Source organism: Lissotriton vulgaris, chromosome 6 (assembly GCF_964263255.1).
Source record: "Lissotriton vulgaris chromosome 6, aLisVul1.2, whole genome shotgun sequence".
NCBI lineage: Eukaryota > Metazoa > Chordata > Amphibia > Caudata > Salamandridae > Lissotriton > Lissotriton vulgaris.
Genome location: NC_141694.1, coordinates 311,991,335 through 312,003,728, shown reverse-complemented (window position 1 = coordinate 312,003,728; position 12,394 = coordinate 311,991,335).

The window sequence follows — 12,394 nt, the reverse complement described above, 5'->3', positions numbered from 1 at the left end:
AGGACTGGGCATATTGAACTTGGTGTGGCTGTTAGGACTCTTGTGGAGTGGTCCCGGTGTGAAACCGAAAAGCTCTGGCCTTTCGTGGACAGAGCTGTTTTGGAGCAGTTCCAAAGGAAGATCCCTTCTTCCACAAATTGGCATGCCTGAAAAGCATGTAACTATCCCCCATTACTAGGACCCCCTTGCTGGATATATGACGGTACCACCCGTACTTTTACAACGCGTACCGTTACAACGCTACTTTTACCACGCAAGTCATTACAACGACTTGCGTGTAGGGGCGCTGAATAGTAAATTTTTTTATTTACTATTCCAACTCCAGTCTCCGTGGACTCTAGGGAAGGAGTTGGATAGTAAATTAAACTATTTACTATCCTGGAGCGCCCTCCAGCGCAAGTCGTGGTAACGACTTGCGTGGTAAAAGTAGCGTGGTAACAGCACCGCGTTGTAAAAAATGCGTGCTAACCGCTGTATACCCCCCTCGCTGCATGGGACAGAGTGGCAGTTCGGGAAGGATTCAAGTCCTTTCTTTCAACCTTGACACCTATTGTAGACAACACTTACTTTACTCCAGGCCCCAATCCGGTGGCATTTGAGCACTGAGGACAAGAGTGTTGTAGATTCATTGGCCAGTTCTTTGATGAGGAGGGGCCTCTGTCATTCTAGGAGTTTTGCATGGACCATTGCTCACCTGAAACAGAACGCTTCTGTTACAACCAGGTCCGACACTGGATGATGCACTTCTTGACATGCCCTCATGCACAATGACACCTCACCCCTTTTGAAAAATGCTTGCTCTATAAAACATCGAACATCCGTCTTATAACAGAGCTGTAGAGTCTCCTTCACTCTCCCACACCCCACCATAGATCCCCAAGTCAGAAACACTGGGAGCTTGAAATAGGTCGCACACTTACAAAGCCGGAATGGGAGAACATTTATTACTGTGCAAGACACACAGCCTGAAATGCAGCTGGCATCGAAATGGCGACCAAAGTAGTAACCTATTGGTATCTTACCCCTCACCGGCTACACAAACAGAATTCTTCCTGTAAGCCTGAGTGCTGGTGAGACTGTGGCTCCCTAGGCACACTAACACATTTAACTTACTGTGGGACTGCCCTAAACTTACAGCTAAGTGGGCGCAGGTGGCCATCTAAATACACAAATACCCCGTTTCTAATCCTATACTGTTTTAGGTCTACCCAATGCACTTACTTAGGGGCTTGTGCAGTTTTTGGAGGGCAGAGAGGTGATACATGTCCAGGAGCTTACACAGAGGACACTATGGGAGTTTCCCGACTGAAGCGCCTAAAGGACTCGAAGTCCCAGGAGCCTTTGACCGCCCACACCTGTGCCTGTGACAGAGGAACGCCCCTCGCACTGCTACAAACATAAAAACCTCGCCGCACCCGCTTTGAGGGTGCCGCAGCGTATTCAAGGGGCTTGTGCAATTTTTGGAGGGCAGAGAGGTGATACATGTCCAGGAGCTTATACGGAGGACACTGTGGGAGTTTGCCGACTGAAGCGCCTAAAGGACTCGAAGTCCCAGGAGCTTTTGACCGCCCACACCTGTGCCTGTGACAGAGGAACGCCCCTTGCACTGCCACTATTTCAACAATTCCCTCTTTTGCTGCGCGGGAGTGAGTGGGAGCATCCCGGGAGAAGCCCGGGACAAGGGCGGGACCATTTGAGGCCGGTCAAGGTCGGTTAAGGTCAGGACGGGGCCTCCCTCTTTTCTTCATCCCTCAGCTTGTTTAAGGTCAGTGAGATATAACTATAACTGTATGGGGCCTCATTGATTGGGTCATTTCTTGGGACTGCTACACAGCAAGTATTCCATGGATTGAAGAAATGGCGACCGTTAATGTAGGAAAGGGAAGGAAGTCCATCCCAGGCGGGTCTTTCATAGGGACGCTAGACCAATTTCTCATTAGGGCATCATCTATGCTGACCCACCAAATTGACATTGTGGAAAAAAGGTTATCCTTGGATCCCAACTTTGATAAAAGGTCATCTCTGGGGCACTTGGCACAGCTACCATCGCCAAACCACTTAGACTCTCTCACAGCACCAGGAGGAGGGGCTTGCACTAAGGGTTTACATCAGGCCCAAGTGGAAACCAGACCCCCAAGTTCTACAGCAGGGTTGGATGTTGGACCTTCCTCTGTTCCACTTGCCGCTATACCTGTTACACCTGCCCGGGGACTGGCAGATACGACTGACCCTCTTGGACCTCCCATGGTCAAATTTCAAACGCGATCTGTTACCAGCTCCATGAGGGGTGCGCAACAGGTGCCAGCACTGACCAACAGAAAGCGAGGGGGGGCTCCTTTAAACAAGAGGAAAGCTAAATTACAGAAATTTAATGACGCTGTAGATGACCAATTACCTACAGCTACAGTGAGCTCAGCTATGGACCTTGATACTGTTCAGCAACTGGAACTAATGCCTATGACCTCCCCAAGTACCAATGCTTTATCATCTGATTACCATGGAGAGGAGTTTTGGGTGAAAATGAAAAGCATCTTTCTAGAGACTTGCCGTCCCTCAGCGACGGCTCGTGGAGGGAGTTACGGTGGGGCAGGAGGGTGGGGAGGGGGAGGGGCAGGGTGGAGGTTGCTAAAAACCGGCATATGGATAATTGCAGGTAAGTAAACAATTTAATTAATAAAACGAATTTCGTAGTGCGCCTTGCATCGCAAAATGCAATGCAGTGCGAGCTACGAAATTCGTTTTATTAATTAAATTGTTTACTTACCTGCAATTATCCATATGCCGGTTTTTAGCAACCTCCACCCTGCCCCTCCCCCTCCCCACCCTCCTGCCCCACCGTAACTCCCTCCACGAGCCGTCGCTGCCGTCCCTTATGCAAAAGACTCAATGACATTGAGACCAGGCTGTCATGTTTGGAATGTCTGCAACCACCAGTTAGAGGGGAACATGGGGCTGGTCAAAACATAGATGCTAATGCAGTCACTATAGTAACACACACAGGGAGTGCCAATGCCCCCTGTAATCCCCCTGCTCTGCTAGTAAATAATCCAGATGGCCAGCCTCTAGAAAGCATTCCGCCACCGGTACAGCTGGCACAGTCCCAAGAGAATTGCACTAATAAATCTAGGGGGAGTAGAACCCCCATGCGCGAGAGGGGTGGAGGGGCATAAAATTCTCGAGTTTTACCCAAGAGAGGTGGCGGCACAGACCAATTTGGTTCAGAACTGAAAAATCTGGACCTCCCCCCTGAGTCTGCCCCGTATGTAATAGTTCTTGCGGGGTTCCAGCCTTGGACCGGGGGAAAAGGGAGGAATATGGGGATCTTAAAAATAATTGCACGTACTGGCTCAATTATAATAGGCCACTACCTCCCCATGTATCATGTGAAATTCTCTTTGCGCGACGTGTTGAATGGGTGGGGCCAAGAGAAAAAAACATCAGGGGTGATTGCGTAATTGTTAACTTCGGAGATATGAAGGTAGTGGACTACATATCTAATTGGGACCCTTGCCACCCAGGCATGCAAATTCAAACATTCCCCCTCACCTATTTCTATCCAACTCATACTTGGGGAAAGAGGGCAACAGTTAAGAGATGACTATGTTTCCCACGGATCTAGGACCCAGGACACTCAGGTTCCCTGGTTGGGTTATAACAACAATTCCCCCAGCTGGGACCTGTTTGCGCTGATTAATAGATTTAGTGTCCTAGACTAGATAGATTGACAGCAGACCCCGACCCACTCAAGTCCCATAAGGAGGACAAGGAGGCCCCTTGTATGGATTCTTTTAAGTGCCCTATAAGAGTATCTAGTTTATACGAGGAGTGGATAGCTGGGAAGGATTGAGAGTGTGCTGCCAAGGGGACCAAGAACAGTAACCAGGGGGCGTATAGAGAGCAGAACTCCCTATTTAGATAGCCAAGTGGACGCTAGAAGTGCAGTGTCCCAGTTGGGTGTGGAAAGGGCTTCTGTGTCTGAGGGGGGCGGGACAAGCCAAACCCTCAATGTCAATAGTGCTGATGCTCTGACTGCCTTTGGACCTATTACAGATCCAGTGGCAACTGAAATCAGGGAGGGTGAGCCAGAGGATTCCATTAAAATTCTTTCCTGGAACGTGGCTGGAATTGAAAACAAACTGTTGTGCGGAGATTGGGGAACATTTGTGGAGGCAAACGATGTTTGCCTTTTCCCGGAAACCTGGGCGCTGGTTGATACACCATGGCGCGGGTATTCTACCTTTAGTATACCGGCAACTAAGAAGGGAATGGGGAGACCTTCAGGGGGTGTTAGCATTTGGGTGGGCATCCATTTGGGGGCCCAGGTGGTTCAGATCCCTACCGGGTCTTTAGATGTGCAGTGTGTCTTACTTACATCCCCAGGAAATAGGCAAACCGCTTTTATAAATGTATATTCTCGACCATCTCCGAGTGGAAAGGAGTCTGGCACTATTGATGAGCTCAAGCAGTTTATTTCGACTCTTGATCCATCTATTATTCAAATTGTGGGTGGTGATTTTAACTGCCAGTTTGAGCCACTTATTGATGCAACTGAAGTTGGTATAGAGGATGAGGATTACATTTGGCATGTTCCGGAACCGCAGATACAGGTAGTTAGAGCTTGGACCCCATTAGTATTACAAATTAATTCATTTATACTCTTGCCCTCTCTTAGAGCATGTAATGGGAGGACGAAATCTGATAGACCTGGGCGTATGACATTCAACAGAGTAGGCCATAATTCCATTTTGGACTATATATTAGTCGAACATAGAACTTGGGGAATGGTTCTGGACTTTAAGATACACGAAAGAAAAGATAGTGACCACAATCCATTGGTCATGATCTTAAAACCAGAGAGTATGGGTATTCTAAGACCAGCCCCGGACCAAAACTCAGTCGGTCTGCCACTTCTTTTAACTAACAATTGGCGGAGAGTGAAGTGGCCACTGATAGTAGATTCGCCAGATAACTCGCAGAGGTGTATCGAAGGCTGCTGCCTATCTTAGTGATATGGGTGAGGCGATGGACAGAGACATGCCCTTAGGGATGGAGGATGAGCCCCGGAAAATTCATCAGGGGCTCATCCAGAGCCTTTCTGAAGTGTTTTGCCCAGTAGGGAGACCAAAGACTAACTTAGATATAGTGAATCCCTGGTATAACGCACATTGTGGGGAAGCTAAATAGGATTTGCTCCTTGCCGTTAAACTAAACGATAAAACCAGGATAAAGTATTGGCGTATCAGTATTGCAAGATGCCCTTTGGATTAGTGTCCGCTGCAGCTGTATTCCAGCATATCGTGCAGCACATTTTACAGGGCATTAATAAAGTTCTGTGCTCTCAGGTTGATATTCTTATGTATGGTGAATCAAAGGAGGAACACAAAAAGTTTCTTTAGGAGGTTCTTAAGAAAATGAGCAGAGCAGGATTTACCACACAAATTATTAAATGCAAAATTGGTATACAATTTGTGGTTTACCTTAGCCATACTATTACCAGTAAAGGGTAAGTCCTAAGCCTAGCCTTGTTGATGCAGTTAGATTGGCCCCTGCACCATCCAATGAAGAGGAACTTAAGTCGTTCTTAGGTTTAATTGAATATATGTCCAAATTTGTGAAATATTTTGCTGAGTGTGTACATTCTCTAAGGTCTTTGTTAAAGAAAGGTATCACATTTGAATGGAATGTTGATTGCCAAAACGAATTTGCTCATATCAAACAAGCCATTTCCGATGCTCCTTTGTTAAGTATGTTTAATCCTAATGCTAAAACCTTTTTAAGCACTGACGCAAGTATGAAAGGATTAGGGGCTTCCCTCACTCAAAGTGTGGATGGTGAAGAGAAAGTTATAGCCTTTGCCTCAAGAACCCTCAGTGTCCCTGAACGCAACTACTCTACCATAGAGAAGGAGGCTCTTGCCTGTTTTTGGGCAATTAATCATTTACATTTTTTTCTGTGGGGCATTCCATTCTCTATAAAGACTGATCACAAACCGTTGATACCTCTATTCGCCGCAAAGTCTATTGAGAAGGCCACAACCTGCATCTCCAAATGGGTGTTGGGTTAACAAGGGTTCAATTACAATATGATTTTTGTACCAGGAGAAAAGAATCTGGTTGCAGACTGTCTATTAAGACTTCCTATAGAATCGGAGGATGTCTACAATGAATTCTCAGACTGTAGCATTCTTGCCATTGACATTCCTGCAATTAATAAAGATGAATGGATGAAATGTATCCAAGATGATTACACTTTTGCTCCTCTCAAAGAATTCATCTGTAAAGGGTGGCCTAATAACATCAAAGATGTTCCAGAGAATCTAAAGCCTTTTTGGATTGTAAGAGACAAACTATCCATAATTGGTGATAATATACATCGATGCAATAACATTTTACCACCAAAAGGCATGTTTGAACGTATTATTCAAATTGCTCACGAAGGTCACCCCGGCAGTAGTTTAACCAAAAGCAAGATTAGGAAAGACTACTGGTTTCCCAACATGAACTCTTTATCTGAAATTGTAGTAAAAGATTGCTTTGCATGTGGGTCAAGTGACGAAACCAAAATTATTCGCAAAGCTCCTCTCCTCCCTGTTCCTGTTCCTTCACAGCCATGGGACAAGTTAGGACTCAACATCATAGGTCCTCTCAATACACTTAGTCCACAGCAGAGATTCATGTTTGTGCTTATTGACTATCATTCACATTAGATTTTGCACTAAATTTGTCATTTCTATTACCACTATCACTCTCATTGAATTCCTTAAGGACACATTCTTCGTCAAAGGTATTCCTAACACCATTGTCACCGACAAAGGTTTTCAATTCACTTCCGAGGATATGAAATGTTTTATTTATTTATTTATTTATTTTTAGAGTTTTCTATAGCGCGAACTTGAACCGATTAGGTTATCAGAGCGCTTTACATAGCACCAGTTCCGTTACATGTTATCACAGCACTTTACATAGAATCAGTTACGTTACACATTTCAGGAACTTGAACCGATTAGGTTATCAAGGCGCTTTACATAGCACCCGTTCCGTTACATGTTATCAAGGCACTTTACATAGAATCAGTTACGTTACACATTTCAGGAACACATTTCTTTTTGTTCTAGTGAATAGGGTTATCTCTTCACACGGGGGAAGGGATACACCTGGCTATATTCCAACAGTCCCACAGGCGATTAGTCGTTAAAGCTATAATTCTAAACACAGGGAGGGGATACACATGGATACAATCTAAAAATCACATAGGATACTAGTCGTTAGAGTTATCTTCTATCTTCACAGGAGGGATGTGACTGGAACACTCTACGGGTAATATAGGGGTGGTAGAGAATACAAAGGTCCGCTGCAAACACTAGTGATAAGAGTCAACTACATACACATAGGAAGGGATATGACCCTAAAAACTCTAAGAGACGCATAGGGGTGGTATATGGTGTAAGGACTTCAGCGAGTACCAAAGCTTAGCATTATTGCCTTATATATTGCATTATACACCTGAATTTCTTTGATTGCCCACATACACCAGTCTCCCCCCCGGGTTCCCACAACAGTAACATTTAGTGTGGGGGGGCTCAAACGGATGGGGCGCTGAGAAACACCGGAAAGGGTAAAGTCGGTCGGTGCATGGGCACTTTGTGCGCCTTATCATAAAACAAACCAGTGTGACCACGTTAGCGTTGGGCTCACATGTAAATATATTGCTACACTTTTTCTTCTGCTTACGTAGCAGGGGCGTTAAAATAAATAATGTTAAGGTTGAAAACATTTGTGGGAAGAACAACGGATAGCCCATGACTAATGTTTAGAACTCACCCATCAATTCTCGGGGTCACCATCCCACCTCCTGGCCACAGCTCAATGAATCAGACAATTTGGATTAAAACTGCAATGCTTTATTACAGAAAATGTGAAACATAGAAACATGACTGAACTGTGCACATACAGACAATTCCTCGTTTGTGATCTAGTCGTATCCAATCTCAAGGAGGGCTGGCAGGGAGGAAGGCGCTTGAGTTGAACAATGGGTCACTAGATTTTTAGAACCAGGGGCGGCTTTAGGGCAGTGAGACTGGTGCGGAATCACTGAGTGCTGACCTGTGGAGGCGGCGCAGACATCAGGGGGTGTGCTGTGTTTAGCATTAACTTATGATTGAAGAGATAAGGGACACTTATGCCCGGTGGCAGTGAGAGAATCCAAGGAGACGTTCTAGGGGCGCTAAGAAAAGTTTGTATACTAAGCACTGTCAATTGTCTCCATGTTTTTGGTGCATGCTACATGATCTAACCTCAGTGCTTTCTAGGAATTTAAGACTTCTAAGTAAGGACCACATTACTGCATTCTCCATTTGATTAGCTCACAGTGACACTTAACTGGGTTGGTACTTTTCAAATCCTTCTTTTCAAAGAAGTTCTAGAAATACAGCACCTAAAAAAGATGGATAAGCACCAAACCTGACCCGTAACTATTTTCTGCTACCTTCAACTCAACCATACCAGTATCTGTATCTCATGCAGCACCAGGTGCAATATATTTGTAACTTCCTAAGCAAATACTTCTCACGACCACTTCTATCTGCTATGTGGATCGTTAATTCTAAGTTCTTCTTTGGGATGTTGCCAGGCAAATCTGCCTCACTGCTGAGAACAGCTGTGTGTTATAATCGCCAGGTTATTCTATAGAATGGGTGCTCACAAACCTTCTCTCTGGGCCAAATTTAAAGTGTGGTTTGTGCCCGAAGGCCGCACCGGTGGGTGCGTGGTCAGTGGGGGAGGGGACGGTGCTAGAACAAAAAAAAAAAAAAAACTGACCATGAGGTTGATATCAGGTCCCTGCAGCGGACACCTTCGTCCACTGAGCCACCAGACCAGGCATACACCTCTCTCTCTCTCCGTCTCCCTCCAGCTCTCTCTATCCCTCTCTTTCACTCTGACTGCCTCACTCCCTCTAGCCCCTTCTCCCTCTGTCTCACTCCCTCCCACCCTCTCCGTCTTACTCCCCCCCTCTCCGTCTCACTCCCCCCCTCTCCGTCTCACTCCCCCCCTCTCCGTCTCACTCCCTCCCTCTCCGTCTCACTCCCTCCCTCTCGATGTCTGTCTGTCTCACTCCCTCCTGCCCTCTCCCTGTCGGTCCGTCTCACTCCCTCCCTCCCTCCATCCGTCTCACTCCCTCCCCGTCTCACTCCCTCACTCTCCGTCTCACTCCCTCCCTCCCCGTCTCACTCCCTCCCTCCCCTCCTCCGTCTCACTCCCTCTCCCCCCCTCCTCCATCTCACTCCCTCCCCTCCTCCGTCTCACTCCCTCCCCTCCGCCGTCTCACTCCCTCCCCCCCTCCGTCTCACTCCCTCCCCTCCGCCGTCTCACTCCCTCCCCTCCGCCGTCTCACTCCCTCCCCCCCTCCGTCTCACTCCCTCCCCCCTCCGTCTCACTCCCTCCCCCCCTCCGTCTCACTCCCTCCCCCCCCTCCATCTCACTCCCTCCCCCCCTCCGTCTCACTCCCTCCCCCCCTCCGTCTCACTCCCTCTCCCCCCTCCGTCTCACTCCCTCTCCCCCCTCCGTCTCACTCCCTCTCCCCCCTCCGTCTCACTCCCTCCCTCCCTTAGTCTGTCTCCCTCCCTCTCCCCCTCAGTCTCACTCCCTCCCTCCCTCTCCCAGTCTGTCTCCCTCCCTCCCACTCCCTCTCCCTGTCTGTCCCTCCCTCCACCTGTCTGTCCCTCACTCCCTCCCTCTACATGTCTGTCCCTCACTCCCTCCCTCTACATGTCTGTCCCTCACTCCCTCCCTCCCTCTCCCTGTCTGTCCCTCACTCCCTCCCTCTCCCTGTCTGTCCCTCACTCCCTCCCTCTCCCTGTCTGTCCCTCACTCACTCCCTCCCTCTCCCTGTCTGTCCCTCACTCCCTCCCTCTCCCTGTCTGTCCCTCACTCCCTCCCTCCCCTGTCTGTCTCACTCCCTCCCCCTGTCTGTCTCACTCCCTCCCTCTGTCTGTCTCACTCCCTCCCTCTGTCTGTCTCACTCCCTCCCTCTGTCTGTCTCACTCCCTCCCTCTCCCAGTCTGTCTCACTCCCTCCCTCTCGATGTCTGTCTCACTCCCTCCCTCTCGATGTCTGTCTCACTCCCTCCCTCTTGATGTCTGTCTCACTCCCTCCCTCTCGAGGTCTGTCTCACTCCCTCTCCCAGTCTGTCTCACTCCCTCTCCCTGTAGGTCTGTCTCCCTCTGTCTCACTCCCTCTCCGTCTGACTCCCTCCCTCCGTCTCACTCCCTCTCCCTGTCTGACTCCCTCCCTCCGTCTCACTCCCTCGCCCTGTCTGACTCCCTCCCTCCGTCTCACTCCCTCGCCCTGTCTGACTCCCTCCCTCCGTCTCACTCCCTGTCTGTCTCCCTCCCTCCCGAGGTCTGTCTCCCTCCCTCCCTGTCTCACTCCCTCCCTCCCTTAGTCTGTCTCCCTCCCTCTCCCCCTCAGTCTCACTCCCTCCCTCCCTCTCCCAGTCTGTCTCCCTCCCTCCCACTCCCTCTCCCTGTCTGTCCCTCCCTCCACCTGTCTGTCCCTCACTCCCTCCCTCTACATGTTGTCCATCACTCATATTAAATCTCCCCTCTACTGTCCCAAAGCCAACAGATTAGTTGAAAGGACCAACAGAATGATAAAAGACACTATCCAATAGGCTTGCATCTCTACAAAATCAGTAGATGAAGCCATAAAATGTTTTTATGGACCTACCATACTACACCCAATAGCATTTCTGGAATCTCTCCTTTTACTTCTCCCAAAGGGAGGAATCCTGGCTCCAAGTTAACTCCTAGCTGGCTAAATGGCGGATGTCCAGTGTGGGTTGACAGATCAGCTGCTTTGGACAAAGTTGCTGAGCAATCAATCTGAGTACAAAGCCAAATATGATCAAAAGTGGGGAACAAGTAACAGAGGTTGGTGCACTGGTCAATAGGAAGTAATCAAAATACCTTATACAGCTCATTCTAAGACTTCATCTTTCTCCAAACCTTTGAGGATAATAAAAGTTAACAGAAACTCTGTTCTACTGGAAGATAGAAGCACTTGGAGGATGGACAATGTAGCTAATTGCCCCAATGTATTCATACCTGCACAATAATGGTGCAGACGAGTCGGTGAACACTTTTCCTATGATTAAAACAACCAAAGATATCAGAAGTTGCCGTCCTCCTTGTTGGCAAAATGACTACCAAATGTCATATCTTGTACTGCAATTTACCATTGCTTTCCTTTGTTTTTTTCCCCTTCCTTTGTAAGGGAGATATGTTGTAATAAGTTGGAAGTATCCTTGATCTTTACATTGGTTTTCCATTTTCTACCTTTCCCCCCACTCCACCCTTCTACCCTTGGTATCTCCCTCCTTGGAACTTTGGATGTGAAGCACAACTTAGAATGTTGGCACACTGCTTGTCAGTTGGTGCTTGAGAACCAGTGAATAAAGGACGTTACTTACCCTTCGGAGTTTTCATTCTTCTCATAACACAGTTGACACAGCCAACACTGCCAGACAACTTGCTACGTGTCAAAAGGAGAGACCAGCCATATTTACTAAGATATACCGCATTCCTGCTGTCTCTCTGCACTGAGTGCTGCCTAGCGCCAATACGTGCACCCTTGCGCCATGGTGCAAGGGTGCCTGCATTCTTTATAGGCAATATTGTTTTGTGCAGGAAGGCACACCTTCCTGTACCACAAAAAATCCTCAGAGGCATTTTTTTTCTCTTTCTATGTGCCCTGAAGAAAGAACAAAAAACAAGAAGAAATAAACACATTTCTCCGCGTCATGCCTCGCTTGGGATGGGGTAGCATTTTGACACGTTCCCAAGTTTAGTACCCTTAGTAAATCTGGGAATTTGCCAAAATCCATGGGTAAATGTGTGGGGACGCCAACACTCCACACATGGAACACTTTCCCAATGCAAAGTAATGCAAAACAGCAATTTGTGCTGCCTTGCATTACTCTGGATTTACTAAGCTGAGCAGAGCTACAAAAGACAGGTGGGTGACTTGTGGCACAGCAGCCGGAGCAGCTGACTCTGGAGCACGGGGCACACCGTTCGATCGGCAGCCGCAGCTCAGCTCAGCATCATGTGACTCTGGGCAATAGCTCACTTGGGGCCAGATGTAGAAAGCCTAATACCGGTCGGTAACGGCCGAAAGTACGGAATTTCAGTCGTTACCGACCGGTATTAGGCTTTTGAAATGTAAGTGGCCAATTTACAGAATCGGTATTTTACTGATTCCTTAAAATACCGAATCAGTAAATTACCGAATTTGCAATGTAAGGAGCACTCAAATGAGTGAATTGCATAGTTAAGGATTCGGTGGTAAATATCAAAAAAATTGGAAAAGCATTTTTGTGCATGTATGTGTGCCACATG